General features: G+C 31.9%; 1 protein-coding gene across 8 annotated transcripts in view; it reads right to left on the reverse strand.

Moving 5' to 3' along the window:
- The window catches only part of mrj (DnaJ heat shock protein family (Hsp40) member B6 mrj), an 83,271-nt gene extending 55,726 nt beyond the window's left edge, over window positions 1-27,545 (reverse strand). For all 8 annotated transcript variants that reach the window (XM_088189244.1, XM_088189239.1, XM_088189247.1 and 5 more), the window contains exon 1: window positions 27,381-27,545. The gene's annotated coding sequence lies outside the window, so the exon portion shown is untranslated. The remainder of the gene's footprint in view (window positions 1-27,380) is intronic.
- Between the last annotated feature and the right edge of the window lie 291 nt (window positions 27,546-27,836).

The following is a 27,836-nucleotide window of genomic DNA, read 5'->3' on the forward strand; positions in this document are numbered from 1 at the left end:
TATTAATGTTTTCTCTAAAATAGATGGAAAACCTTTAGCTGTTGACACTGTGAGGGCTTCAACTACCTGCACAATTAATTTAGAGGTTATACCAACGATCATTTCGAACAAATAAAAAACAAGAGGCTCGAAAGTAAGGCCAAACAATGTATATTAATACTTGTTAATCACTATAAGTATCGAAAAAATACCCTTTTGTGTGGAAAGGATGCGCGGTAGACAATGTGTTCTACCCCGCGCTAAACATTTTTATAGACACCATCTGCACGTTTCACTTTTAAGGAATAAAGACTTTTCATGGGTGTTTTGAAAAAGCGATGCAATTGGCACACCAACATCATCATATGCGAATCAACAAAGCTGTTTTGAACCAAAAATATAAAATATGTGATATTTGGTCACAGGCGGAGGAAGTCGATAATACAAATTCCAATTACCGTATGAATTCCACATTCCCGAAATTACATCTTTTACATTTTTAATAATAATTATTTGCCTAGCTTCAAAATAATTTTAGCCCAAATTTGTTTGTTTTATTTTTTTTTTATATCGAGTATGTGTAATGTATATATTTACTTGGTGTTGTAAATGTCTAATATAATAAGTGTTAAATAAATAAATAAATTATACTATTATTGAACAATTCGACGAATAAAAATAATATAAACGTATAAAGTATATGCGTAGACTTTTGCGGTTTCAAAAACTATAATAAAGGTATCAGGTTTAGTTTGCGAATATAATGTAGCAGGAAAAACCACTACAATATTGATTTTAAATAGACTCGGATGACATCAGAAAGGGAGCGATAGCGGCGTTTATGAACAATCTTATGGACAAACATAGAAATAGAGTTTCTAAATATTCGTTATTTTCAATACGAATATAAAATAGTAAATAATATTCAAATCTATTCATATAGTAATGAAAAATCGAAAAATACAGTTTGAATAATGAATACAGATTCATTTACACGTAATTATAAGCTATACAAAGTATCGAGACTATTTTTATTTTTAAAACAATTCTGTATTTCGGATTGTCTTAATTTTACGCGGCTTTTATAATTCCCAGAAAGTTAATTATATATACAGCATATTAATAGTACCGACACTAAAATGTTGAGTAATTAACAACATCAATTCGCCTTTATGATGCAATACAGAAATTATTCGATCAGTCACGCTTGATTTCAAGAGCGGGCGGATGTGTTTTAAATACATGAATGTTTTAAAATTCGACGCGTGTGTTAGTGAAACATGTTTAATGTTTTTTAAATAATAGTATGCGCTATAAGTTGGGTGAGATATGTATGTATGTAAAAATATTAATTTGTGGTGACTCTTGACATTGCATGTTCTTGAATTTCTGCATTGTGATTGTTTGTTCTATGGAAGAAATGCTAAGGATGCATGGCAGTATTGTTTGTATGCAATGTAAAGTTGTCATGTATAACTCTTAAAGCCATACTGATTTTCATAATTTTTATATGTATATAATTTAGGGAGTCGTTTGAGCACAACAAAGAAACAATGGTTGATCGGACTTTTTCCTTATACAAAAAGTTCTTATCCCAATTTCCTCCTTATACAATTGGCAAAAATTCTCTCTTTAACATTTATAATGATCGTGCAAGTCATGTTACTGTAAAAATATCTTGGAAGGGTAATCGAGCAATGTATCCTGAATCAAAGAGGAAAAAAACTTGCTCGCTACCATTCTTTATAACTATATGCACCGCTTCACTTGACAGAAGGCGTTACCAAACCATCAATGTCAGTAAATATTTAAAGAATACGTTTCGAAACATTCACTTTTTACGCCATTACGCGAAACGAGTCCGACTGCATAATGGGTGAAAACGGATTTGCATAAGTCACCAAAATATGAATATGTAACGCTTGTTCAATCCGACGCGAATTACCCGATTTGAAGAAATTTTGTCATATCACTTAAACATGCACGGGTTCAATTAATGTCGCGTGTGGGCGAACGGTCAGCGAATTTTTCGAAATCAAAATGTTAAACGTCGTAAATCAATAGACTCAATTGGCGACGTCAGATAACAAACGGACGGGAACGAAACGCGATAAAAAATAAGCACAATAATAACAATAAATGAACGGCAGACAGGCTGGCGATACTGAGCGAAGCAGATGACACAAGAGAAAAAAAAAGCAAAGCCATACCGAGCGCGAACAAAGATCATTTCTCGTTTTGTTCTCGCGGTCATTGGCGAGCTTTTGTTTTGTTGACTCAAAACACAAAACACTTCCTGAAGCTCTTTGGCGAAACGGTAAAAGTTTTAGCTTATTCCGTTTTTGTAAAGCGGTGAATAAACTCAGGGCATTTGCATGAAATCATCGTGATTAAGAGGTGCATCCAAATATGGCTGGGAAAACTGCACTTGAAGATGCTCTTCGCGGAAGATTCTTAAGTTTACAACGAAGTCGGACCGATTTATAGCTATGTAATTTGATGACGCATTCCAAACATGATTTGCCATAGTCTCGTAACAACATAAGAGGGCAATAAGTAAATATTGAAAAATAAAACACATCTACACTGGAGTTAGTCACTGAGAGATTGACTCCAAGAAGATATCGTGAGACGATTACATTGATGGTACGATGACACACAGTGCGAGAAAGATAACCTTAAACTATCACAATTAACTAATTATACACAAGCGATGCGATTGTGGCATTATATACATTTACACAAAATACAATTATATATAGTCCTTAACCCTTTGTAATCCAAAGTTAATGTTGTTCAAGTTCAAGCCATTTTATATGAACATATTTAACTACATAATTTAATGATCTTTAAATATAATAAAAAGAAAAAAATATTTCTTCTATATTATATCTTTCTATAGGTATATATAATAATATGAAATAAAATTTATTTTGGCAGAAATAACTTTAGAAGTTAAATTATATATTTATAATATAAATAGTATTATCTTAATTTATTATTTATAATTGAATGGAATTTAATTGATATTAATTGAAGAACTGTACTAATAATAATCTTATTAGATTATTGAAGTTTATTATTTGTAAGAATTGTTATATTAATTTATTTATTTTTTTATTAACTGCGATCCAATATATTTAATCACAAAAATGAGGTTTCTAACCTATTATTTATACATAATTTATTTATGGTATACTTGTACCATTTTCAGATGTTGGGACCACTACCAGATAAAAAAAAAACAACTTGATAAAAGAACGATTGTTTCGCTCTATCCTTGTAAATAGTATTTAATTAATGTTCACTATATATTATAACTCACAACACCAATGGTTCTCAACATATTTTTAATCGCACGGAATTTAAAGTTGTTTTTATTACTGTGATATATGAAACACTAAATATATTTATGTATGTACATTACAATTACGATATTTCTCGAAGCAATCTTTCATATGAAGATATGATATTGAATTACGATTTTAAACCAGTTTTTCAATATATAATACAGGAATTTTCTATTTAAGAATAGTACATATTTGATAAGCCACGCCTAGTCCACTTCGTGACGATTTTTTTGTCTCTCTATGCAAATACTATAATATTATTTTTAGTTAAAAATAATTTTTGGAAATGTAAATTATCAGCAAGTAATATAATCGTGTAGGATTGGCAAGGTGATCCAATTCGAGTTTCTATGTTGCCAGCACTGTAATTCAGACAGCTGTCAATAATCATGCATACTCAGTGTCAAAGCCATCCTTTCAATTTTAACTTCTGAGAAGTGATAATTGTTTTTGTGCCCTCCTATTGACCAAAATTCGGTTTGAATATACGTTGACCAGTTCTCTTATATTACAAGCACATAGTAATATCGGTAAGGATAGCTATCATATTTTTAAAACAGTAATATCGAAGTGCAGACAAACTATGAAGCAATATGTGAGATGTGACGTCTTATTTTAGAAATATTTTAATTTGACCTAATAAAAGTTCTAATACTATAATTAGTTTTAGAACTTTCATTAGCTTAGGTTTGGGTTTGAATAGAAAATGGACGTTTCGCAACTGTCAAATAGAGTTGCATAGGCATTTTAGAACAGCATATAATTTGCTAGCACCTGCCAGATAAATTATATTTTCACCGGTAAAAATATATATCTACTGGTGAAAATGTATTTCGATACGATTTCACTGAAATATTATAAAAATATTTTCTGAATACCTCAAAAATTCTGGTTTAGAATCAGGACGTCATTTCTTCCTTTTTCGATGGGGGTGGGGCAAGCGGGGTCAGTGGTCGTTTTTTTAATATTTTGATTTTATTAAGATTCATAGTATTTCATAAATTGATATGGATTTTTCTGGCCAAATTCATGGAGGGGGCAATTGGCCGCCAATATAATGCGATTTAGCGCCGTTGGAGCAACTAAAACCCAACATCCACCAAGTTATAGTCGAGAAATGTACTAAAAAGTCATCGAAAATAGGACCAGAGGCGGCCTTTTATTTGATTTATTTTTCATAATTAATGAAATACATCAAATATTCGATTAATAAAAAAAAACGATTAAATTTGTGTTTTATATTTTCTAAATATTGAGTTGAATTAAAAACAGTAATTTAATTTATTCAAAGAAAATATGTACGTAAATGTCAAAACAAAACTTTTTAGATTGGACAAGACGAATTTTAATTATTTAACAATTCCAAGTAAAATGGTTAGGAATTACTTAATCTCTTTACCGTTATATTAATAGATGCATCTCTGAGTAACTAATGAAATAATATATGTATACTGGAAATTTTATCATTAAGCCATTTAAAATGGCTTAAAATAATATAAAATATATTTAGCACGACATAGATGGACTGTAATGGTGAAACCATTTTGGGCATGACATACATGCCTTTGGCCTTCTAAAGGTTAATAACACTTGATATATTTTTTTAGGATTGTGACTTAAATAATTAAACGTGATAGTTAGATACATATAGTATTTCTTTCGTTACTTGCTATTTTAAATTACCTTCTTGCTGGGAAATAAAAAATATTATTTTAACAATTCGATAAATTCTAGTGAGGTTTATATATCGAGATATTTATATAATAAATAGGTGTTATTTATTTAGTTTTATTATTTATAATTTAAGGATATAATTTTAAACAACTTGAAAAATAATGTGCATTTGTTATGGGCATAGGAGCTGCCAGTAAAAAATAGATGTCCAATACATGTGGACATAGGACTCCAAAGGATTGAAGAACATAAACATATGATGTGCAAAGCAAAAATATCAATCGCAAAAAAGCTATACATAACTACTTAAATTATAAAAAACAATATCATGTTCGGAATCTCTAGAAAATATTTAATTAATATTCGAATCCGCTACAGTACTAAACTCATATTTGAAGATGATCAGTGTATATAAATTTCAATGATTCTATGTTCCTACTTATCATTGGGTGCTAATTAACAGGGAATAATTTTGAGAGATATGTGCGTTTAAATAAATACATTTGTAAGGAAAATTTTTTGTTCAGAAAAGGATTCGTTGCAGAGTTATTCATAAGATATTCACTGTTTTGACACATGCTCGCTCGCACCTAATCTATCCAACAGTAACATGTAAAAACAATTCGTTTTATAGAACAATTATTTCATTTTTTTGCTAATTTTAGTCTACAATAGCATTCATCGCGTGCTCTCAAATTTCTGCCCTGTGATTTGTCGTTCACCTTGAGGGTGATACCGGTATATGCAAGTACACAGGGCGGTATTAGTTTGATATTCCCGAGGTACGATTGTGGAGATTAATATATTATCGCCCCTTTCACTATTGTTATAGTCTTCTTGCTTTACGTGTTTTTTTTTAAATACTTCTGTATTATTTATTCTAATTAAGCCCTGCGTGTATTTGTTTTTGTCTACTGACTCTACTGAATAAAGCGTAGAACTGATGTTAATCAAATCATCAGATAGTCATCCATAATCGAGATTAAACTTCTCAAGAGTCAATCTTCTTTTAATGAAAAAAAAACTCTCAAACGAGCAAAAAATCACCCTACAATCTTTCACGCACGGCCGGTCGCAATAATATTTTTTCTCATTATTCGCAAAAATACCTAGTCACGTCTGCGATTTTGCCGCCTCGCGCCAATGAAAGAATTACAAAATGACGCCATTGCACCGTTTCGCCGCCTCGTTTTGGACATCGGCGACCATAAATGCGAAATTACAAAGACCGTTGCGTCATTTGCGGCAATGGTGTTATGACGAATAACTACTATTACTACTACCACCGCCACCATAAAAATGCAATGTTATAAATACATTTTTTTAAAACTGATAACTTACATTCATTAAGATTTATCTTTGGTCATACGATACGTCGATGATAAGTGAGCAACCTTTCTCACAAAGGAACAGCTCACATGCTGTGTTATCAAAGAGCTTCATAACGAAATGGTTGTTTTTACAGTCAAGATGACCTTACTGCAGTATAGAGCGCAAATATTGAAGAAAGATTCATGCGCAAATTGATATGATTTTAAGTTCAAATAAAGCGTAAACATTCTGATGTAAATGTATACACATATCTTGAAAGCGGTATAAAGTGACTATAACTGTAATATAAGATGATTTGGAAATTTGGTGTGTTAAATTAAAGATATTAATTAAATTTGGTCTTTGGATACAAAATATTGAAAAAAACTGATTTAACTTCCTATAAAATTGCTCTTCAGGACCACAATCGAACAATGATACAATGCTTAACAAAACATGAGGAAAAAATCAGAATTTTTGAACACCCAAGAATTTAAAGAGCGACTAAGCTTACAATAGCCACGAAGACTCAATAGTCAACAAGTTATAAACAACTTAACAATGTAAGTATGCGGAAATAAAAAAAATTGGAGCCAGAAACTTTACGGTTAGTAATGAAAAATGCTATTGAAAGAACTAATATTTGTCAGCAAAAAAATGGAAACTATTTAAGTAATGCCATATTGCATAGTTAGTTGCAAAAAATACATGTATTATATTTAAAAAAAAAAAAAAAAAATAAGTTATGAATATTTTTAACCTTTTGGTTCTATTTTCACCAACCAGTATAAGTTACTTAATACTTGCTCACTTTTACAACACTACAACTACGAGGAATCCACTACCATACAACGTCTTGATCTCATTCGTCACTGTCGCACGATACTGACACCTGCATTATTTTGTATTTATATCAGTATAATTTATATGTTTGTAACAGACTTATTATATAAAAATCTAATAATAATATTTCCGAATGAAGGAAAAACGACAAATAAGATCCAAACGTTTCGTATATTCCCGAATGTACGAAAAATGAAGCACATTGTTGTATTAGGATCGCATGTCCAGTAAAGAGTGATTTAGCTCCATTCGCTTGCGAGAAATCTGCTAAAGTTTGGGATTGGAATAACAGAGGCAAACAAACAAAAGCAGTGTTTGGAGAAATTTTCAATTGGTTGAAAGTTTTAACATGTATTGGTACATTTGTTAAAATAATTTTATCAATGTTATAAATTTTATTATTATTAAAAAAATATTTGCAAAAAATAATATCTTTAACTTCACTCTTATAATTGATGGCTTTGTCGTGCAAATAAAATACGGTGATATATTTACTTTTATTAAAGGTAAAATATAAAGTCGTAATATTTTTTTCATATAGTATAAACCTTCATCCTAAATATGGAAGCACAATAAGCTTTAGTTTTTGCGGGTAAAAATAAAAAAATATTGATTCTACCCGTTGCGTGGATTACCAACAGCGAACTATCGGTTAAGTGTACTTTTTGTAAACTATAAGTTTACTTTGAAATTAATTATACTTATTAAAAAAATATATAGTATATATACATATTTGCAAAATGGTCTAAAACTTATGGACAGCACTGTATATATTTTTTGCACATTTTATATTATGAAAGAGCCTGCAAGCCTAGCATAACCCAACATTATTTATTATTTTTGAGATTTTCCCAATGCGTCATAATGGTCATTATACAAACAAGTTTCATTTAATATTTAAAATGCATATACATGCAATACAACAACTCAAACATATGCTCATATAGTACATTCGTATTTATACCCACTTTTTGGCAAACATATTGTATTGTTTGTTAAATACTAAAAAAAATGATTTTGGTACACACTTATTTTCACAATGTTTTCAGATCTTCATAGCAATCGCCAAAAACATCATTGTGTTTGGCAAGCTCGTTGATAACCTGGATGGTTCGTGCAAGAGGGGTAAGAATATGGGACGCGATCGCGACTCTAGGGTACTCCAAAGCTAGCAGCTGAAAGACGCTGAGCAGTGACAGATTATCAACACCACCCCCATAGCAACTATAAAAAGTGCTTCATTGAGTAGACGTTACTCCGAGAATAAAAAGAAAGAACATGTAGTTGACATATGGAGTATTTTGTTCCAATTATTATTCAGTCAAATATTTAAAAAAAAAAGTAAAAAGTATATATAAAAACATATGCTACATATGCTAGAAGTAAAATATGTTAAATAATGCTATGGATTTGCAGTATATACGACTTATTCACGGATTCGCAGAAATAATGCAGTTATGAGTCACATTTATTTACGATTAAAAAACGTAATCGATTTTCATCAAATTTCGTTTCGCTTCGCAGAACAGTTAAAACAGAAACACAAAAAAACCGAAATAGTAACATTTTTATAGACGCAAACATAAATAGACAATATTTACAAACGCGTCTCGTTCGAGCTCGTAAAATCAGCGAAAGCACGCACGGTCATGCGATTTATCGCATGGGCACGTAATAGTGTCAACAATGTTAAAGTCGAGTCGGCTCAAGGGCGAGGAAAAGTTTGAGGAAACGAGTGCATCGCAGCAAAATTATACAGCATTTGAAAACGTGAAGCGATAAAACACCAAAACACACATCGAATGATGTCATCTTACGCGGAGACTTTGACATGAAGATAACTTAACAGGGTCGATCAAATTACTCAACGTACGCATCTTCCGGGTGGGACAAAGACGGCGAACAATGTTCAGTGAAAGCCCGGAACTTCACACGGCCTAACAACAATCGAATAAAATTGCGCAAAATGAGTTAACGAGGATTGGGTAATCATAGTAAAATCCGTAATCGAGATAAAGTTATATCGTTCGAATTGCGTGACGCAAAACTTAAAGGTCGCGCGCTCAAATTATTTAATGAACCAATGATGAAAAATTAAATAGAGTTTAGGCGATAAACTTGACGTTTTCGAGTAAACATACATACAACGTTAAAAAACTCGTGTTAGAGATTACACGCGTCGATTGCGTCATATAATATCAACGAAGCGATGAAATTCACGCAACGTGAAAATTCACTTTTCTTCCTGACGGTTTTCTAACGTTCAGAATGTGAAAAATAATTTTGAACAAAGCGAGATTAGATCGGGCGTTCCGCGAAAATTTAACTATAATTTTAACGCCGCCCTTGGTTTGCTACCCCTGACCCTGTAAGAAGGTCGAGTCCGTTTAATTAGCTGCAAACATTGGCTCTAGCGTTTTCTTTTTTTAATTGGAACTTCAGCAAATTTGTGTGTGATTAATCGAAGGTTAATTAATTACACGACGTTTAATACAAAATAAAAGAAATGTGCTGCGTTAGATTTGCACAATATCAAATTCCAGTTAATTATTTCGGATTGATTTATTGTGCTATATTTCGCTCAATTAAAAAGTGAAAAGTTGAAGGCTTTTGTACTAGAATTTATACCCAATCATTCGATACATGAACATAAACGAGGTTTTTACTGAATTAATATATATGTTAGAGTGACTGTGTATTTCTTAGTAAAATTATATTTTTACTAATCGAAATATAATTTCACTAACTAGGGAAGTGAAAATTGATTAATAGTTTCACTGGTCAATATCAGTAAAATTGTATTTATTATTAAATTATATTTTCACTAGTAGGAATATATAGCTACTGGTAAAAATGTATTCTGACAAAATTTCACTAAAACGCAAGTGAAAATAAAATAACTTCTCTGTAACTAAACACCTAAAGCACAAATATGTACATTAGACTCGGTAACATATACACCAGCGTACGCCACTACTTCCATTTTTTATCCAAAAAACACACACACAAAACTAATACAATCGTACGTAGGAGTTGACAACCAGCTACTGTGATACTATATATTATTTATTTGTTTATTTTGTGCGAAATGGGCTGAAATATTTACATTTATAGCCGGATACGATCCAGACGTAAAACCTTGAATTGAGCATTGCAGCTTCACCAACAAGCGAGACAACGAAGTATCTCAGGAAATTATCTCAAGAAAACGCATTGATTGAATTATTGTGCAAGTTAACTTTTAAACATATTTGAGAATGAATCATTGGATGTTTTTTGGATCAAAATGGATTGTAATGAGGAATATACAGAATTGGTGCCATTCCAAACGACCTATCTTTGCGAACAAACATTCTCGAAAATGGTGTCAATAAAAACAAAAAATAAAAACCGCATTCAATTATTATTGCAGCGTAGGCAAAAACAAAAATAGCACACAATCGTATTTTCGTGCGACATATATGACTCGGCCCTAGCACGCGCGATTGTATGTGTAAAAAATTGGAAGCTGTGGCGTACGCTGACATACACCATTTATTGTCTGTATATAAACAAATGATAGCCTTTACATGTTGCAGTAAGAAACGATGCCTTCATTGCGGTTTTAGTGGGTGCTAATTGTTTAACAGCATTATTATGCCGGAAACAAGATAATGAAGATCAAAAAAATGTCAATTATGCTTCAACCTACTCCACTATAAAATTATTGTACATCAATTCCAAAACCCTTATGTTGATAGGGCCGGAACATGTCTAGCATTTAACTATCGATGACGAATATCTAACATGTAATACATAAAATATCAGCTTATTAGTGGGGCATGGTTGTCGCGATTTGACACTCAAAAAAATTGCACTAAAATCATATTCACTTAGCAACTCAAAGGGCAAATGAGGCATTAATCCAACTCAACGTGCCTGTCCCACACGCGGAAAAACTCTACTCTGACGAAATTCGGCATTTAGCTCTCGCGCGAAGTGTGTGTGTTGCTTTGCTGCTTCACTGCTATTTTTAGTCGGCCATAACAATGCCGGCTATAATAGTTTTAGCAGGGGGGGCACCGCATGTCGTCGATGCGGGGGCGGAGCGCCGGCCGGAGGTGTCCCCGCTACAGAGCATCGTCAGGTGGTGGGTTAGTCATCGCGATCACCTGGCCGCTTCTTGGCCGAGCCGACAGCTTCTAGACACGGATACATCTGAAGCTCTGAAACGATGCCAAAGCTTCTTTCTGATGCTTGTTACTTATGTACTCAGGTTAATTACTACATAAACTGATACAATTTGATGTTCAAATTGTAGTTTTTGTTATATAACTTCGCCTAAATGCATTTATGTTAAAGTTATGATAAGCCTTTTTGCCGAACTAGAAGGTTTCTTTCATCAGTGATAGAACTTTCTACCTAAAGAGAACAATCGACCGTCTGACGGACTATCTGGCTATTTAACAGGGAATTATTTCAAGAGATATGTGCATTTAAATAAATACTTTGTTCCATAAAACGAATTGTTTGTGCATTAATGTAAGGTAAATCATCTGATAAGAATTCGTTGCAGATAGTTTTCATACGGTATTCACAGTTCTGGCACCTAATCTGTCCAAACAGTGCACAAACAATTCGTTTTTATAGCACAATTATTTTATATAATGCTTATTTAAATTTTCCTTAAAAATCAGTAAAATTTCTATGCCTATGGTTCAGTGTTTTATTTAATTAATGAAATATCAAAATTTGATTTGACAATTTGCAATAAACACAACACCTTTCAAGTTGATTATTTATTTGACTGAGTGCATTTAAAATATAATATGAGGCATATATTATTAGATTTTAATTTAATCAAACTTGAAACTTTGCACAGGGACGTCATTTCAGTTTTTTTAAGGGAGGGGGGCAAAAGTTGGCGAGTCACTGGTCGTTTTTTTAATATTTTAGTTTCATTGAGATTCATAGTATTTCATTAAATGACATGCATTTTTTTAGCCAAATTCAAAGATCGCCTTCGCAGTGGAAACGCTGGGTTATATAGCGTTCATTTTAAGATTTTTAAAACAATATTACGAATCGAATGAAGCGCGTCTAAACCGAACTTTGACCAATAGGAGAGCACAAAAAACAATTATCCCTTCTCAAAGTCAAAAATCCACGTCAAAAGCAATAAAATCATGCCGTCGCCGTCACGATTTTATTGCTTTTAACGTGAATTTTTGACTTCTGAGAAGTGATAATTGATTTTGCGCCCTCATATTGACCAAAATTCGGTTTCAATACACTTTGACCAATACTCTCATATTAAAAGTCTGTAGTAATATCGGTAAGGATAGCTATCATATTTTTAAAACAAGAAATGTAGACAAAGGCGACATTTGTCTGTACTTCTTCTGTTTTATTTTGCACTCAATATAATGATTAGGGTCAGAACAGCAAATGGACATAATCAGTTAAATTATATTTTCGCTAGAAGACATATGTATCTACTGGTGAAAATGTATTTGTACTTAACTAGCGCTAATATTTATATATCGCATGTACATGAATAATGTATGTAAATATACATATGGAAAATATGAAAAAATAACATTTTATTAGCACCTACTAGATAAATAATATATATTTACCAGTGAAAACGTATTCCGATGTGATTTCATTGAAATGACATATTTAAAAAAATATTTTCCGGATAGATTCGAGACTGTTTTTTAGATATAATCTGAGAATTTCTGGTTTAAAATCAGGGACACTATTTCAGCTTTTTTCAGGGGGAGGGGGCATAAGTTGTTCAGTCAGTGGTCGTTTTTTTAATATTTTGATTTTATTAAAAATATATAATATTTTATTAAATAATATGCATTTTTTCAAATTCAAGGGGGCTATTGCCCCTCCCACTCCCCATCTAAATGACGTCTCTGTTTTTTCTGTTATAATTAAAATACACAGACAAAAATATACACATTCACTGTAACATTTATATATCGCATGTAAATAAATAATGATAAGTATGTAAATGTATATATTACTACATATGGAAAAGTTTAATATTTTGATTTCAATAAGATTCATATTTCATTAAATGGATTTTTCTGGCCAAATTCAATGCCCCCACCACCCCTTCCAAAATGACGTACCTGGCTTTACAAAAAAAGTCAAAAAGCCAAATCAGTTGATGAAAGTGTGACTCTCTTCAATAAAATTATGTAACTATATGGAATATATAACATGTGTCGAGTTGTTAATTATTTATTTTGATATACATCAAAGGGGAAACCAAAATCTCGATTGTATGGAATAATTATGAACAACTTATTCGTAAAACAAGAAACAACGTCACAATAACGGTTAATTAATTTGAATACATGAAAGCTAAAAATATAGTCGCTTGTTGAGATTCTGACTACTGTACGTCTGACCAAAACATATAAATTAATATGAAATGGAAATTACATTTTTGATTATATCATGGAAAAAATAAAAATTAATATACAATGTTTACCAATTGTAAAAGACTATTTATAATGTCGCATGGGCGGATTGGATAAGGCGCATATGTTACGCTCCTTATAAGAAATATGTAGATATATTACTTAAGAAGTGGTGGCATAGACTTTTTACGGATCGGTGGAAATGTCACTAGCAAACTAATACATCGCTTTTTGTAAAGTTTAAAAAATATTTTACTACTGCAGCAGTCGAGAAAGCTCTAAAAACAAGGATGGCTAAATAATGATATAATATTTCATATAAATTAGTTTAGGTTATCTATTATATAATAAGGGAAAGTTCTGTCACTCGACAATCTGTACTACATTCGCATAAATATATTGTTTCTGATAATCAGTAACACCTGAAGCAGCAATTGATTATAATGTAACATAAAATTACTACACATTTTTTTAGAGATTTTTTAAGATAAGGTTGACCCTAGCGCTCTAGTTTTCCCTTTATAAATCAATGCTGTCAATTAGCGAAATTGTGCATAAAATATAGTGTCGACCTTGCCGTGGAAGAAACTGGTAACATGGGTAACACCGGTGGACCGGTTACCGACTGAGAAGTAGCGTCATCGTAATTGTAGAGAAGTAGTAAGGCGCGTAAACGATGGTATAACATCATCTATCTACGCACGCGTTCTCCATTGTCTGGCGTATTTTCTTTTAAAACTTCCGCAAATCCGACGGTCGGAGATGATTCACCAATTTCGCGACTCGGAAGCATTTGTATGCGAACGACCGCGTGTCTCAAGGCGGACGACAAAACTTACGTGTCTTTGAATAGTTTGGTACTCGGATGGATAATCGCCAAGTGTTGTGGATTAGTTTATTGTATTCGCTGCGTTGTGTACAAACTGCCGGGATATATGCTATTCTTGCGCACTCATTGTTGTAAATTTTCCGATCCAACGTAAACGAAGGCGTCTACGCGGAGGTGGACTGTCAGTATTCCGAGAATCTCGGAGTTTTATCGCGGTATTATAGCGCGGCAATAACATCATCGTTTCATCTCATCGATGACTAACGGAGGATTTCCTAGACTTTAAAAATGTATCGCAATAACCAGCTTTTATACATCGCGATGAATGATATGAAAGGATGCAACGTACCATGAACAAAGCGGGTGTCGCAGTGAAAGAGAGCAAGGGAACGAAAAGTGGAACAAGCTATGAAAAAAAGCAGTTCAACACTATGCCAGGTGGAAGGCTATTGTGGATCAAGCTGAGACATACAAAAGGTGGGAAAGAAGTAGAATATAAGGGTAACTATATATACTAAAATAACCGACAACATTACCCTCTATTCGATTGTAAAATGAGACCGTGTACTGCTACTGTTTATCGATTGAAACGATGCAATTTAATTAAAATTAAAATATGTAATAATATTTACATATATTATAATATATAATTTTTACTCCTGTACAATATCAATATTTGTGTTTGTACTATATATGTTACAGTCAGTGTGTATTTTTTAATGAAATTATATTTTCACTAGTAGAAACATAATTTCACAAACTAAGCCAATGAAAATGTATCAAACAATTGATTTAAAATCTCACTAGTCAATATCAGCGAAACTGTATTTTTAAACATATTTTCGAAACATGCCTTAACATGTGATATGATAATTAGGTGGATGGGAAACGTTCGTTTGCTGTTTAAACCCAAACCTAACTTGACCTAGCAAAAACTATATAATCGCCCAACAATTATTTTTTGAATTTTGAAAAAACGAAATTTGTTAGTAGTGATTTAACTAATCTTGATCAGTTTATTTTAAATTTTTTTTTTTTTTTTTTTGTAAAAAAAGTTGTTGACAGGCATAAAAAAATATGTTTTATGCCTGTCAAATGACAGTTTGAGCAAGATATAATTTCATCAGCACCAGTCTCTAAAATTATATTTTCACTAGTAGTAATAAATACATATGGATATACCGGTGAAAATGTATTCTGATACGATTTCACTGAAATGCCAATGAAAATATATTTTAACTTATTATATAATACACATTCACTGAAACATATACATATGTTTCACAAAAAATTACTGTTATCCTTGCGGTAATTATAATATTTCGCACGAGCTTTCGTTTGCGATGTGGCTAACATTCAAATGAGTGTTCTTCTCCGCAAAAATCGAATGACCATACAGTCAGTCATACCTCGATTTGCACGGAAGATAGTTTTCGCAAAATTTCCAATAAATCGTGGTATAGAACACATGTAAAAATGGAAGATAGGTTACAAAAAATAAAAAAAAACTGTTTTTTTACACGGTGGATACATTCCACAAAAAAAGTGTAAAAAAGTGATAGAATAGATAGAAAAATCGAAGATTGGTTGCCTAAATTTAAAAACAGTGTTAATTGAAAAAAATAACTATGACTATGGTTCTCAATCGAATATTTGAATTATTCACCCGATTTATAATTGATCGAATATTCGTTTATACTATCTCGAATAAAAATTGTGTACTTTAGGCGTTTTCCTCTCTATGTACCCGTGTGACTAGTGTCGCTCCAAAATCCATGGTTCTATATGCGCCTATATTTTGTTTCAAAATGCGGGACAATGAGACACCTTCGAAAAACATTTGTGAATAGAATGTTTATCGCGGTGTCTACTATGACCGAAATTAGCAGAATTCGTTCGTTGAACGAAACAAAATCCTGGAAAGGCTCACATTTATTATTGTTTAACGCTCATCACATTTTGGTGTACTTCGTGTTACGTTTACGTATTTATTGTCCCAAGACGCAAATATTTTATTTCAATCAATTCAATAATTCGATCGCGGTTAATTTATTTCTAATTATTTAATTTATATGCAAATCCGAACAAAACAAACGCCGATACGGACCCGTTCATTATGTATATCAAATTCGTTCCAAACATTATTAGCTATTGTATATACAATAAATTCGATACAATTATGAATTTAAAATGTTTAATTAAGCATTTTCCTTTTGCGCCTTCACTGATCAGTAATTGGCACGGCATTGTATTATATGTACATATTTTATGAAATTTAAAAAGTTTAACGATTATGAACGTAATTAATAATTAATTGAAATTATTATTATTAAGCAATAATTATATTTAATTAAATAATGGTTTAAAAGCAATTAATTTATTTTTGCACTAATTGGTTAAATAAATTAATATTTCGAATAGTTAAAAACTACGAATAATTGAGAACCCTAACATGGTCTCTTCAGCAGCTGGCGAGGTAAATTTTCAAAGAAAAAATAAATACAGCGCGTTCCCTAGATCTCACGGTTGTTCCTGATTTATTTTGTTGTGATATTTAAAAGAGAGAGTGTTTGCCAATAAGCCTGCGACTCTTCTTGAGATCAATAACAATATTTGTGGAGAAATCCGAGCCATTGAGACAAGTATTTTGCATGTAGTTATGGAGAGGTCATTGAAAGAGCTCATGTTTATAAAGGGGTTATTTACAAGATATTATTTTTAATGCATAGTCGCTCTTTAGGACACTGTTTTGCATCTCCCCTTGGGATAATGTGCATCAAATTTAATGCTATGGACCTTCTGGACCAATGATAATGAAATATAACAAAATCCAAACGATTTTTTTATTTATTTCCTGTCGTGCTTATCAATAGTTTGCTTTCGCAAAGCTATAAGCATTTAAATCGTTGAGTAAGTTTATATGCAAACACAATAAAAATACCTCTTACAATAAATTGTATTTATATAATACAACTGTTGATGAAAACCCAATACTGTATATGTAACACTTAAGAAACTTGCATATACATACATTAAACCGGTTGGAGGCGTTAATTATTAAACCGGCGATATACTAGTAAATTCATATTCATAATAAATCACATCTGAAAACAATTTATTGCTAATAACTTGAGTTTAAATGAGTTTAATAGCTAATACATGTTCTTCAGATAGATTTCCCAAAACATAAGTGAGTAAGTCGAGTTGCTAAAAGTGGATTTTTTATAACAATAACGACGTTTATGCATGCGTCAATGGATTTTTAGACAGGTTTTTTCCCATTAACGTCTATTTGTCATCCGAATGAAGTTACCAGAATCATATTTTTTAGAGAGTATGTAACTAAAACCATCTATTTTATTAAGCATCTGTTAATACAATGCAGCCAATTGCCTATAAGTAAAGATTTGAACGTAACTAAGTCACTATACTGGCTACTTGGTCAAAGAAATTCTGCATGCTATCTAATAACAGAGTGCCGTAAAAAATAAACAATCCGACATAGCATGAATGAAATGTCTATAATTAGCGGCTTGTTTTGGTGCGGTACACGCGCGCGAATCGCGTGCTATTTCAATCCATCCCACCCCCGTCAAAATAAGTATAAAAAAACAATCGAGACACTTCTAATCTTCTGTTATTATTTGTATGCACAGAGAGCAGAGACGTATAGCGGGCGTGGGCGCAGATGAAGTAATTAAGAATATTTTTACAGATGCAGAATGATAGATTAGAGGAGAGGGCGCCAAATAGACGATACAGATAATTATTAGATCAGTGGGCTGCCAGTGGAGTATATTTATATATATATAGCTAGCTGTGTATCGGAAGATCTGTCTTAGTAATTCCTCTCAAAATACTTTTGAAAGGATCTAGAATTCAAATATCTTGTTCTAGATTGATTACGGGCAAATATAAACGGTAGTTTATTTCACATGTATACTTTACTAAAAACTGTTATTTTTATTTAAAGCAACAAAAACTCAAAAACTGTGAGGTCTGGCGTCTTGAAATCGTATATATTTTTTAATATTTCCGTTAAGGTTATATGGTTATATGGGAGAAAATGTCTCAGGTTGAAAGGTGAAAGAAGATATGATTGTAAATTCGCGACAATCGTTTTCGATCACTTCCTTGATGCGTCACCGGGTCGAGTTTCCTTATCGGTACATGCGGGAAACTGCGAGGATCCAGATTAGAGAGCGTCGGCCTTGGGCGGTTGGAAACACAATATCTCGCAGCAACGGCAGCAGAGCAGCAAGCAGTGGCACGATTAGGCCGGTTCGGCGTTGTCCCTATATGGGAAAACGTGTTCGGGCCTACTACTACGCTATAATACCATAGCAACTATTCGTGCGTCGATCAGAAAATTTCGAAGAGTCTTCATCACCGAGGCGTTCGTGATTTCCATTAAAAAAATAATAAAAAGCAGGAAATTGTGACAATGTGTGCGCTCGAGCGTAGCTATATCTATATATAATAAATAATGATAAACATGAATAATAACAAACAAAAAAAACCACTAGAATCTATCTTAGTCATTGTAATGGACGTTGATGAATTACCGTAACTGTAGAACGCAGGTGAGTCATTATCGAGTTTTGAGCTGGTCCGACACGCTAAATTCGACACTTGATTGCAACTGTCAAATTTGACAATAATTGAGGAAATCAATGTTCACTCAGCTACAATGTTCGGTTAATCTGCAGTGCACTGTTCGAGGTCACGATTACATAATCTATGTACATATACATTTTTTAAATTATCATAAATTATAGCGTTGAACGATTATTCAAACCTCGGTCGATAAGTGCTAAGAAAAACCATGTGTTTATAACATAAAATTTAAATGGGAACATGTTTACCAGTCGGAATAGGGTTAACTGATGTATTTTTAAATTGAATTCACCCCGCAAGACCTTCGATTAGACTTTTACGATCTACGTAGCTGTATACAAAAATAGTGTATGATACCAGAATAAAATGATAAAACAATCAATTCGATTATAGCATGTAAATTATGGTAGACATTTGTGAATAATTTTCAAATCGAAAAAACAGATACGAAAATTGAATACGTATAAACTTTCAGTTTAATATAAGTTATTTTAATCCCTATAATATAAATTACACGAGTATAACCTAAATCTTTCGGTATTGTTTTATTAAGAAATTCTCAAAATATGGATTTAAAAATAAAATAATCATATTAATGATTTACTATTGAGTACATAATAACAAATCTATGTACATATGAGATATCTAAATCGAATTTGGTAGTTATTCTTTGAGAACCTGCTCAAAGTATAGGCACCACCTCACCAGTAAGGCTCTCAATCGAATATTCGCATGATTTTCAACTATACAAATATTCGTTTATACTATCTCGAATGAAATTAAAAAAAAAACTTTTTTTCAATATACTTGAGTGACTAGTGCCGCTCTAAATTCCATGGTCCTTTATGCGCCTTTAATTTGATTCGAAATGTGAGACAATAAAACGCTCCTTTTCAATAAAAAATGCTTTTACGCCTTCGAAAAACATTTGTGAATATGTTTGTCGGATGTTTCTACCGTGACCGAAATTCACAGAATTCGTTCGTTAAACGAAACAAAATTTAGGAAAGGCCTACCTATTATTCTTGTTTAATTCTTATCTCGTTAAAGTTCGTGTTACGTTTTTATATTTGTTATTTCAAGAGGCAAAAAATGTTTCAATCAGTTCAATAATTCGATCGCGGTTAATTTATATGCAAATCCGTACAAAGCAAACGCCGATACGGATCCAATCTTTATGTATTATATTATGCATCAAATTCGTTCGAAACATTAATAGCTATTGTATATACAATAAATTCGATAAAATTAGGTATTCAAAATGTTCCATAAAGTTTGCTAAATTAATACAATTGGAGTTGATATTAATTCTGGTGCTTTGAAAAAACTGAATTTTTTTCAGTAATTCGCCCATAATTGTGTTCGCATATTTTATAAAATTTAAAAATTATAAGAGTAATTAACGATTAATTAAAATAATTATTATCAAGCAATGATTCTTTTAAAATTATATTAAGTTTTACATGCTATTAATTGTTTTTTTCACTAATTTTATCTGTCAAAACCGAGAAAATTTCATTTATTTTTTATTTAATAGTTGAAAACTACTAATAATTAAGAACCCTACTCTCCAGTCTACCCATTGCCATGTGATTTATAGTGAATATTATATGTTTAAAATTTTGCTTAATTGCACTTTAAGACCCTGATTAAAATATAAATACTTCCCTTCCCCTACGTTTCACCACTTTCTTTTGATATGAATTTATTTTAATGCTATCTGTTACGACTATTGCTTATCACTCTAGGTCCCTGAGAAAGATCTTTAATCTTCGTTTTATTTAACAAACGTAAGACTAAAAAACATGTAATTTGAACAATTACTTGTTTTAATTTATTTGCTATTTTTCGTTATCGCGTATGATTATATTTTTGTACAATTTCAGAACAACCACCTGTCGATCCTAATCTAACAATCTTAATCCCAGCAAATTAACCGAGCGTTTTCACTAAGACGGCAATGGCACAATTTTACGACTTGGACGAAACATAATTAAGTGAAAATTGAAGGAAACATATTATAATTAATTATACCATAAATATTTATAATCTACTTTTCTTAATAACGTAAAAGTGATATTAAAATCAAGAAAATCAATTACCAGGTTTATCGAATGCAAATGTTAATTAATGTTAAACCAAAATCGTAAAAATTCCCACTTCTAAGAAAGCAAGAATTCACATCAAAAGCAATAACACGGTTCGGTAAAAAAGTTATACTTCTGTTGATAAAAAAGGGGCAAAACTCCAAAAATAACATTTTTAGTTATTCACCTTAAATTATTTTATATCTCGAGTCGGGATTAAAAAATATAAAATAATGTTACAGTGAACGCTGTAAGTATAAATAATATACATATTAGTAACTCAGACAATTAAAATGTATTAAACAATTGATTTACAATTTACTACTCAGTTTTGTTCACGAACAGATAATCTGGTCAGATTCATAGAACTTATTAGAATATTTCAAATACATTCAATTAATCTTAAATTTCATTAGGTTAAATACCTCATGAAATTTTAAAACTAAACTTTCATCAAGTCAGGTCGGGTTTGGTTAATTCGTTAAAGTTTAAATAGCAAATGGACGTTAACTGTCAAATAGTTTCATAGACATCTTAGAGCAGTATATAATTTCACTAGCTAAATCAGTTAATTTATATTTTCGCTAGTAAAAATATATGTATATCTACAGGTGAAAATGTATTCAGATATGATTTCACTATATTATATTACACATTCACTGTAACATATTTTTTTAATCTTCGGTTGTAACCTGATAGGCGTAAGACCAATGAGTTATAGCGGGGTAAATCTGTACCGACTGGGTAAGTCAATCAGACATAATGAATACCTACAAAATCGGTGCATCAGTGCCATCTATATTATTAATTATAATGTGTAATATAATTTAAAAATCAATAGATGTCACTGCAGCTGAAGCCGTTTTTTTAATAATAGCGCAATTTTATAAATAAAAATTTGAGTGCCGGTGCCGGGGGCTCGAGCCCGCAACCTCAGATTTACTAGTCTGAGATGTTACAGACTGGGCTATCACATACTTTATATACATTTCGAGTTTCTATTTAGATTATTACTGATATGCAAACTGTGGTTATTTTAATAAATAACTGATGGATAACAGCGAGCTGTTTTGTTTATCTCATATTCAGAGATAATGGTATTTGCTGTATCTCACATACACGAGAATCACATTTAATCCCGACCGGCACGAATAATATTTATGTACCAAATGCACGCGTGCGCAATAAACACTGCACGTACCGTAAATTGAAAACCGTTGCAAGGGTTACTGGGGCACGACTAAAACAATAGGTTCAAATCGGAATTAACGACGATCGAAGTCCTCGCGGTTTGTGGCACACAATATGGCATCCTTATCAGACAAGCACAGCCACATTTCGAACTCTGATTATAAAAAAAATGCGTAAAAAGTCAAACGAAAGTATGGCAATTATTCAATCAATCGTTCTCATGGGATTCTTTATTAGAACACCGACACAATGCAATGAAAAAAAGCGAAAGAGAACAGTAGGCAAAGTGCAGGCGAAAGCGCAAGTGAATCAGCGGCAGCAGCAGCCGCTAATTGTATCTCGCTAAAGCGTCGACTATTTGTGCTATCGAGATCGACGACCTTGCTTCATGGCATCGCAGGTATTCTCTACAACCGATGACTACCAATGCCATCAACCACGGCAGAGACACGCTCGATTGTGTCGTGGAAAACTCTAGATTCCATAAAACCCAGTTCACACCACTCGAAATATGTTTTACGTTGATCAAGTCAAGAAAAAAATATCACCCTTATCATAAAAAAAGTGAACTTATTTACTGTGTCTACTACACACATACAAACATAAATCGATAAATATTAAAACTGCAAACATATTTAAATTGTTATTTTCTTTAAATATATGTTGAGATACAATTACTGATACAGCGTAAACTTCTGCAATAGTTAAACTATGAAAGAAAAAAATGGCAAAAGCAATAAAATCGTTCGGTATACGTTATAATGTGAACGCTCGGTTATAATGAAATTGTAGTTAAAATTGGTCAAGACCAACTTTTACATAGAAAAATTGTTGAAATTGAATCGTGTAAGCCGGGCTTGGAACGAACTTTTATTCACTAGGGTCCATCCTTATGTAGATAATACGTCGTACGTGCCTGGCACGACTAACAACCCCAGCTGCGTATAACATGAAATAAAATTACTCCCAACCCTCGAAAGCGGATGACGGCAAACAATCAATTAAATAGCTAGAACGCAATCGAAATTTAGAATTATAATGTCTATGTAGAACGGAATAGAAGATAATAAAATAGTTTACGGTCGACTACAGTGGCGGTTCGATTTTTTTAAATTTAATGATGGAAATAACTCGATTATTATGATTATAAAGTAGCACTGCGATTTAATTAGTTTTATACTATATTTTTTACTATAATATTATCTCGTGTTATTGGGTCAAGATTTGCGTGATTGCATTGTTTTGAAATAAATGTGATAAGCTTGCATCTCTATTTTATTGATAATAATCTGCAAGACAGTGAGATAAATACACAATCGACATGACATGATTAATAAACTATAAAAATACTATTTTCATTAATGTGCATTAGAATATATATTTAACTTTTTATGGACTATATAACTATGGAAATTCAATAGAAAATACACACAGTGAAAGTATTTTTTTAATAAAATTTGTAAATTAATTTATTGATATTACATTGCCTTTGATAGTTTAAACGAGGCATTTTATGAGAGGGGAAAATTGTATTACAGCTATGTAATGATGAGGAACTTCCGCAATCAAAAACGAGGAAATTATTAGAAGACCTCGAAAGGTACGTCGAATGGTTCAATGGCGAGGGTCATGAACGTGTGTTTTAGAATCAATCCGATTGTGCAAAGATCACGTTGTAAAAAACGATACACTTAGCCAAATGTGTGTTTCATGCATATGCCATAATAATTTAAATAAGCCCTGTTATGCAGGTAAACAAACGCGAATTTATAAGAAGTGAGACATAACTCAAAAATAGTTATTTATAAAAAATATAAAATAGAAATGGTCATATGTTGAGTTGCAGGTTATAAAGCCTACATTTGTGAGAGTCTGTGATGCTAGTCATTTCACGGCATTTTGAATAAGAACGTCACATTTTAGTTGTGCTTCTACTATTGTCGTGAAGCGCCGCTTCTTCGATGATATAATATAATTTAATATTGCATTCTTAGCCCGAAAGGATCTATGCATAAGGGGATGAAAAATTTAATATCGTTTCAGAGACAAAGGGCTTTCATTTCATGGAAGGCTTCAAATTGTGGGTGTAGTTGCCAACAGGGAGTGCATCCTATCTAAATGTGTGGGTGTACTTGCTAACAGGGAGAGCATCCTATTACGTAACAAAATGTGTGGGCGTAGTTGCTAACAGGGAGTGCATACTATTACGTAGCAAAAAATAATATTTTCAATTCAACTACATATGTATGTAGCATACCAGCTGCAAAACAAAAAAGTTGTTTATGCTCGACACGATGAAGGGCGACAAAAAGAGGGAAATGGTTTGAGTCTTGTACGTTGTATTATAATACCTATATTATCTGATGAAATTCAAAACGAGAATAGTGTAAGAAAAATAAGATATGTGGGGGTCAACAATGGAATTTATAAAGCTGCAAACGACAAAGGATCGGCTTAACAAAAAAATATTGAAATCGGCGTTTCAGAACATCCAAGAATTGCACAATAGCCACGCAAATTATCCATCAATTACAACAAAATATAAACTCTTTAAACAATCTTCCTCATTAATTTCGAGACACTTAAGAAACAAATATGAATAATAATGATAAAATGACTTATTTATTTCTTTAATCAACTAGCAATAGACTAAATTTTCTAAATAAATAAAATGTAAAATTATTTTATTTAAATAAGTAGTTAAGATTAGATATAGAAGTTGTAATGGTGCAGAAGAGTATGAGCAGTTCTTTCAGTACTGAAAAACACTATGCATTTTTTCTCTTATTGAGTTGATGCGAAAGTTATTGTCGTTTTTGATGGTACATCATTATTTAAAATATTCTCTACCTAATTTCGGGCAGTTTCTTTTCGTTTTTTATCGTGTAACAATCCTAAAGATAGAATTGGCAATGAGTGAGAATAAATGCACATTCAACATTGTATGATATACGATTAAAAAAAAGGAAGTAATGCAACCACCGCAACTATAAAAATACGCGAACATGATATCATTTGAAGATAAGTCTTGTGCTAGATGGCCCATAAAAATAAAGATTGTTTCTGGTACATAGTGAATAAAGACACGATACATTTATATAGAGAATATGGTATCAAAGCTCTGCGTTTGAGTGGCGCATGATTTGTCACATATAATTTTGTATGGTGGGATGTTAAAGATGTATTGTATTATGAACATCTAAAATTGAACGAAATACTAAATGTCGTTAGTGGCATAATGGAAACCAATTAAACACAGTTTTATAAAATTTTAGTAATTAGGAAACGGTCGCACATTGAGAATTTTAGGAAAAGCAGTAAAAACACATTCAGTGGATCGGTGCTTCGTGAATTTTTGTTATTGTGCAAAAGATTAGGGTTCAACAAAGTAAAAAATGCAGGTAACTTGTGTGAATTACAGTTAACGCCATGGCCGTATATATCGATTGGTTCTCAGCAGTATCCACTGATTAGGTTATAGGAGAAATCCGCCCCTGATATAAAAACTGCCTTGAGCGAACGTTCGCTTTAGTAATAAACTCTTTACAGCGTTCATAAATAATTGTTCCGACATAATGATTTTGGTTTGACATAATGAGGGTCCTGACACGAAACTTCCGTTTTGTTGCCTCGAAAACAGTTGTAAAGAAGTTAATTTCATAAGAGGGTTTATTCATTATCTCGTTTTTATGGTAGATTTCGAAATGTTTCCTGAAGCAGTATTGCAATATAAAATATTATCAAAATGTAGGCTTTAATTTATTAAATAAACATCACTTATTTTAAAGTTTCTCAATGTTACAAAATTATATAGAATTAAAATGGGGACTGAAGTACAAAATTGTACACATGGTAACTCGTTCTTAATTTTAGTTAATTTATACAAATTTGTTAATTTCCCAGGTGTATACATGGAGTGAGTTAATATTATTTTATATTGCATCTATAGTAAATTATATAAAAAAAATCAGTGATTCTCAACGTTTTACCGCTTTCATAATTTGTTTTCATATTTTGTATATATTATTCGGCTTTTGTGATTTTTTTATATCAATACAATAGAGGCTCTCAATATTTTTTGTAAAATTAATACAAAATATTTTTTGTCATGTTAATTTATTTCAATCATTTAAATTGTTTTTTATTTATTATTTTTTCAGTTATATATACAAATATATAACTATATGGGGTACCAAAAAACAGTGAAAAATCGACCACCATACATGTACATTATACTAGGTTTAATATGATATATATTTATATTTTATAAATATATTATTTTTAAATTGTGAGTTTTCTTTCAAGCCGACGATTAATATCATTTTTCAATTAAAAGTATATGTTTAGTACAATTTGTTATTTTGATACTAAAGAAAAAAAGAGAAGCAAACAAGAGATAAGAACGACAGATACAAAAACAATATGTCAATGATGTGCCGATGATTGTGATAGTGGACTAAATCATAATAAAATAGCACGTTTCGATATCAAAATCGAATTTTGCTTTCAATATACATCCATTGTTTTAATATTAAGATTTGTTACATAAATATTTACATTGCGACACTACTCGAAAATAGTTTCATACTGATAAAACCACTCTCAAAAACAAAAACAAATCGCTATCGTTATTGATAGGACAACACTTTCGATATTTTAAAAATTGACAGAATCAAATGTCGAAAGTGCATTAGGGCAATATTTATTATTGGATTTTTTAACACTGGCCGAATTAAAACGCGTTTTGGCCGCGATGCGTTATTGTTGCATTAATAAAATAAACATTTTCGGACAGCTGTTTTATATCGAAATATTTATTTATGTGTGAAAGAAGACATGACAATCTATGAAAGAAGACATGATGATCTTCTAGTAATTTATTTGAGAGCGCAAGGATCCCAGGATGCGTTTGACATCTAATGGCGGCCATTGTGCAACGTTACATTAAAATGCAGATGAACTCCACACGCGATTATTTAACGTATAGGACCACATTGTTGCGCCAACAGGTCGGGTGCAAACAATGACAGATTGCAAAACAGCACTTATATGCTAAAAATTTAAATGCAATCGTACTCACGCGATGGTAGCAACTGACGTTTTACGATGTGATTTCGTGCGTGCGATTACACTCGATAACACAACGAACGCGACAAACAAACGGCCATCACTTCAAAAAAAGGATCTTCCAAGAGCGGACGAACACTCGCGGACAACCGACGACGACTACCGCCTACAACAGACTGACCGATTGAGTTTTTTAGTCAGCGACGGTAGTCGGTCTTAAGCGATCGTAAAACGACCATTAAAACTAGTCGATAAAAAATGACAGCGTTACACATAGTATTATTTTTTATGAGAGATTGAGGTGTACTTTAATCAATACAAATATCTTTTTCTCTATGTTATTACATTTTATGCATTATTATTTTAATACTTTGATATAAAAAATATTTCTTGTTTTGTTGCTGAGTAGACAATAATCACTCTATGGGAGTGCATATAAATATATATGGTCATTTAGTGGACACATGTT

Source organism: Plectrocnemia conspersa, unplaced genomic scaffold, assembly GCF_051122295.1.
Source record: "Plectrocnemia conspersa isolate PC_06_02 unplaced genomic scaffold, ASM5112229v1 ptg000008l, whole genome shotgun sequence".
NCBI lineage: Eukaryota > Metazoa > Arthropoda > Insecta > Trichoptera > Polycentropodidae > Plectrocnemia > Plectrocnemia conspersa.